This window comes from Coenobita brevimanus, chromosome 93 (assembly GCF_032717465.1).
Source record: "Coenobita brevimanus isolate Jiangsu-jjx chromosome 93, ASM3271746v2, whole genome shotgun sequence".
NCBI classification, from domain to species: domain Eukaryota; kingdom Metazoa; phylum Arthropoda; class Malacostraca; order Decapoda; family Coenobitidae; genus Coenobita; species Coenobita brevimanus.
Window position 1 is genome coordinate 36,207,631 of NC_137046.1, and position 6,000 is coordinate 36,213,630.

The 6,000-nt window shown below is 41.9% G+C and overlaps 1 protein-coding gene across 1 annotated transcript in view; it reads left to right on the forward strand.

Moving 5' to 3' along the window:
• Positions 1–6,000, forward strand: part of LOC145412397 (uncharacterized) — a 234,361-nt gene that overhangs the window by 180,681 nt on the left and 47,680 nt on the right. The gene's annotated exons all lie outside the window — the stretch shown is intronic.

Sequence of the window (6,000 nt, forward strand, 5' to 3'; positions counted from 1 at the left end):
GAAGTAAGAGGGGATAGAGAAGGAAGAGGAGGAGGAGGAGGAGAAGGAGAAATGAGGAGAGATAGGGAGAAATGAAGACGCAGAGAAATGGGGGAAATGAGGGGGATAGGGAGAAATGTGAGGGAGGAGGAGAAATAAAGAGGTAAAAATGGAGAAGGGGAAACGGAGAGGGGGGAAATGGAGGAGAAATGGAGGTGGAGAAATGGAGGTGGAGAAATGGATAGGAGGGAAATGAGGGGGATTGGGAGAAATGTGAGGGAGAAGGAGAAATGGAGAGGAGAAATGGAGTGGGAGAAATGGAGAGGAGAAATGGAGTGGGAGAAATGGAGAGGAGAAATGGAGTGGGAGAAATGGAGAGAGAAAAGTGAGGAATAGATGATGGAAAACGAGAAGTCGATGTGGGTAAGAAAAGAGAAATTCAGAATAAACCACTAAAGATTTTGTATTAGAACGTCTCCACTGCCAATAAGAACACGGTTCTAAATACGCGTTAATGTTTTTTGTGCTATTTCCGAAGATTATGAGGCCATAAGGGAATAACAGGCTGCACTTACCAAAATATATCGCAAAAAAAGTGGTGCTACGGAGCCGTCTAAGCTGACAAAATTGCGACCCTTTTATAATTTTGGGTTAATGTTATCTTGTGTGATATGTTAGGATCCTTGAAATAAAAGATAATAATAATTTGTAATATGCAAAATAAATGGCTACGAATGGGGAGCTTTATTTGTTTAAGTTGATGAGAATACGACACCACCACCACCACCACCACCACAGCCACCACAACCAGCACTACCACCACCACCACCATCACCTATTTTCCCACCTTATGTAACTAAACCCAAGTGAGGAAGGGTTCAACAAGTTCAAGGTTGAGGGCAAGGACGCCAGGAATAAAGGTGCCGTCACAAGAGCACTATTTTATTTTCAGGCAACGAACGCACATATGCCGGTTTAGAGTGCCTGACTGTGTGTTGTCAATTTCGTCTAGATTTTCCTTTAATTAGATCTCTATCATGTTTTTCTTTTCCTTGCTTTCTGGACCCCACCTCATCTCAACTATGAGTGGGACAAAACAGGAGAGAAAATGAATGATGATGGTCATGATGATGACATCAAAGTGGTATTTACGTCTATATATCAAAAATCCATATTTAAAATGTTTTCTAGAGATCTTTTTTATCGATTTATGAGGCTTTGTAGAATGCAGATAGCGTCTAAAGGTCTTGTTTGTTACAGCCCAACCAGTCTGCAGGATGAAAAAGTCTCCCAAACAATGAACTCTATTTACAGAACGGTTTGGTTGTATTCTGACACTTAGATATTCACTCTAGTTTGATAATGGAGCGTTTGGTAGAAGAAACTGTTAAAAACAAACACATACAAAAGCAGTCTTATACTTAATTTAAGCTTAATTGTTTATAAATTCAGTATATACTTGAACTATTTGAATTAGCAACTCTTTCCTCCTATAACGAATCTCTTATTTCACTCTTGTCACTACTAGACAACATTTTTTTTTTTTTTTTTTTTTTTTTTTTACTGTGGGGTTAGATGTAGTCTTCCTTAAACCCTTCAATGCTAGAGGTCTTCCCTACACTAAACAAAATCGTCTGATGGTAGCAAAAATAAATAAATAACTAAATGAAAGCGAGCGGGGTTTGATGGGGTTAAATGCAAGTAAGCTGGCTGACCTTGCCCAGCATCAGCTACGCATACAAGCTGCCTTTAAAACATTACCTAAGTCCTCACCCATCCCCACCACCCCTTCAGTAATCCTCGCCTCTTCCCTTCACTACAAACACCACTTCGCTGCTAATACTACGTCATCAATCCTTACCCTACCTATTCCCTAACAATACCACTTCATTAATTGTCGCATCCCCCCCCCCTTCACGACTAATACCAATTCACTAATCCTCGCCCCTCCCCTTCTTACTAATACCTCTTCACTGCTAATACCACTTCACTACGAATACCACTTTACTAACGCACCTCCCTTTCAGTACTAACACCACTTTAATACTAATACCACTTAATTATTTCTTGACCTTCCCTTAAGTATTAGCGTCTCTAATAACCAGTACCACTTACCACTTGTCATCCCTCCCGTTAACCACTCATACAACTTCACAACTAAAACCACTTCACTCGTCCTCACTCCTCACTCTTACTACTAATACCACCTCACTGCTAATCGGCAACATTTTACTGGTTAATCCTTGTCCCCCTTTTTCATTCCTAAAACTAATTCATTGCAAACACGGTATGTCGACCTCTATAACGCTTCACTCCTGATACTACACCATTACCTTTACCACTCTACTCCTAACACCACTCGATTCCAAACATTCATACCACTTCACTCATAATACCAATTCTCATAACACCACTCCACTCATAACAACACTTCATTCATAATACCAATACGTCCATAATACCACCTATAATTCCATTTCACCTATAACACCATTTCTCTCATAATACCACTCCTCATAACACCGCTTCTCATAACATCACCCATAACGCCACTCCACCCACAACACCACTCCACCCACAATACCACTCCACCCACAATACCATTCCATCCACACCACCACTCCACCCACACCACCACTCCACCCACACCACCACTCCACCCACACCACCACTCCACCCACACCACCACTCCACCCACACCACCACTCCACCCACACCACCACTCCACCCACACCACTCCACTCATAACACCGCTCCTCATAACATCACTTCCCCATAACGCCACTCCACCCACAACACCCCGCCACCCACAACACCCCTCCACCCACACCACCACTCCACCCATAATACCACTCCACTCATAACACCATTCCACTCATAATACCACCTAACTACTATTATCACTTCGCTCTTAATACCACTTTACCACTAATACCACTTAACAAATCCTATCCCCTCCCCTTACCCACATATAGCACTTTTTTTTTTCCCTCCAAAGCGCATCACTATCCCACGGCCCTTCATCACGCTAAGTCAAAGGTAAAAAAGAAAAATTAGTTTGATCACTGTAATGAGAGAGAGAGAGAGAGGGGTGTTTGAAATCTCCTTCACCTTGATATCTCCCCAAAGCTGAACAAAATCGTCTGGCGGTAGTACGAATAAACAAGGGAATTATTTAAGCGATATAAATAACGTACGAGAGAATGTTCAGAAATTGGCTAAATAAATGTTGCCTCCCTTGCATTATTTTACAGATACTTTTAAGGCAAATGCTTAGACGAAGTAGCATCCATTCTGCCACCTCTCCATGCCTTCCCTCTTGTTACACGGGCATCTGGCAGCGCTCATGACTGGCTAACTGAATCTCTCTGGAACTCGCTTCCCCAGAGTTATTTCCCCCTAAATTTCAACCTACAGCTGTCCAAGGCCAACTGTTACGGATTTTCTATGGAGGATCCAGTAATCTGGTGCATGGATTATTTCTTTTTTATTCACTTTTTTTTCCTGCCTCTGTTCTATTACTAAAAAAATAAAATCGCCATGGCAGAGCTGTTACGAAGCCTCCCTAACCCACGTAACAATAAGACGCTCAAGCTGATCCTTACTCACCCATCTACTTTGCCATGACTCTGAGACAATATAAAGCGCTATGGAAAAGGTATTCGGAAATTGTTCAGCCTCAACTCCCTGCTTCTTGTCCATGACCCAAAGACAAAAATAAATCGCTAAGGAAGAGGTGTTACGAAGCCTCCCTAAGCCACTTAAGAATACGGCGCTCAAGTTCATCCTTAGTCACCCTGCTACCTCACCATGATCCAGGGACAAAATAAATCGCTGTGGAAGTGGTGTTACGATGTATCCCAAAGTCGCCCCCAATCACCCTACTTCCTTCCCATGACTTAGGGACCGGATTGACAGACTAATTTACGGTCAGCGCCATATCATAATTAAAACTGTTTTTGTTGGAGGAAAAGATACATGGAAAAAATTCTGTACTCATTTCCTTGTCTTTCGGGCACACAAAAAAATATAGTTATGACAGGAAACTGATCGCGAGTTGTCTGTGAATCTCGGGCTCGTTATTGTCAGTGGCCTTGGAGATTCCCCGACACCTCTTCCTTAGCGATTTAATCCACACATTACACCTCCGGATCTCTTGTATGCTACTGATGCAACTGTGTCAATAATAAGCCGATATAAAAGGCATTTGCGGGAACGTTAAGGTGTACCAAGTCAAAAATATCGTTCAAAGGCGTCAGGAAGTTAACGAGGCCACTAAGACTCGTTTCAGCATTGGGGTCGTATTTACAAAGGTTGCTGATCGATTTCCAGGATAAACAAGCCTACATAACTGTTACTGGTAGGTATTGTCAATGATCATTTTGTTTTTCACATTTTATCTCAGATCGTTTTGTATTTCGTGTTTTTTGTTTTTTCACTACACTGTTCACTTCGATTTGTCACACTGATGTGGTTAGTTGATCTGAGCGACGGTAAATGTAAGTACAAACAATCTATCACACAAATTTGGCTTAAGAGTTTATAAACAATTCCCCTGCTCTTCTGGGAGGCGAGTTTCACTTTAATGGGGTAGTTAGAACAGACTATAATAGCTCCTTCAGCCCGAAGACATTTTTTTTATTTTGTTTTGCTGCCTGAAGTCAGTTTTTCACCACTAAGGAGGAGACGTTAGGTTGTGAAGGGGTTTATTAGGGTTGCATCCATCTCTTCCCGTTCGAAAAGTCTGTCGTAGGCTGAATGGAATTGTCAGGAAAGATCAAGGAAAAAACAAAAATGACTGTTTAGGCTGTGATGGAAGACCTTTAAGGCTCCTCAGCTCAGCGGGCTATATGTCAGGCGGTCTGCCTCAGTGCATCAGTGATGTTTGGCAATGAGTAGATGCTCTTAAGAGCAGCCATGGCCAGCAGGTTGGCCCTCTTCACTCAGAATGCTCCATTGTATTCCACCACTGGCCGCAGCGAATCAAGAATGCGATGTTTAGGTCAAAGTCTCGTGCAGCGTTTCTTAAACTATTTTTTTTTTTTTACTCAAATTTCCCTTCAGCTTGACTTACCTTTGCGGACCCCTTCAATTCTCTCCCAAACCTCTCACATATAATGATGAAAATATATTGTTTTGATGTTCTTACTTAGTTTTCATGTTTAAAATCATCAGTCAGAATGGATATTATTTAATATTATGTAATGATAATAATGTACCGAACCCTTGCGATCCGTGACAGTCCAGCCCCTAGCACCTGCCCCTGAGAGGAAAATAGGAGCATGTACAGGTACAGTATCAAGCATGAGAGATCAGTGACTCAGTCTAGCTCCCATCACCTGACACTGACAGGATCCAGATTCGTGGAATCTGAGCAAATATGTTGGATGCATCACACTAGCACCATATATACTGTGCAACCATCAGACTTGTACCCCCATTAACTTGTACACCCAGTTACATTATAAATCCTGTAAACAGAAAAGCAATTTCTCCCCTGACAAGGCAAAGTAACAAAAAAGAATAAACCAAATTTTCCACAGTCTCTAAGCATGTAATACTACCGTACTTACAATAGCCGGTAATAATACTTACAATAGCCCGCCATGGTCCCCTCAAAATCTTGCCATGGACCCAGGTTTGATATACACTTGTCTGGCGGTTTAAAGCATAATTCAGTGTTGCGCTCATAACCTCTGTTTTCCAAGAAACGACTGGACTTTTTCTTTCTTTATTCAGGAAATTCCAGCAAAATATTACGCTTGTCACTACACCTTTAATGTTCCGAACTACGGGCACCTAGCCTCGGGACCCTACACTTCGGAGGGACAAATACAGACGCGTCAGTTTGTTTTTAAACCTTTGACTGCTAAGATTCTCTCGACAGCATAAAATCGCCTGGTGTCAAAATTATTCCTAGATAGACGAATTGCAGAGAATGAGTGAATCGAGACAGTTTTTGAAGCCTCCGACTACTACGATTCCTCTCTGTTAAACAAAACTCTAAGTGTTAGCCTAAAT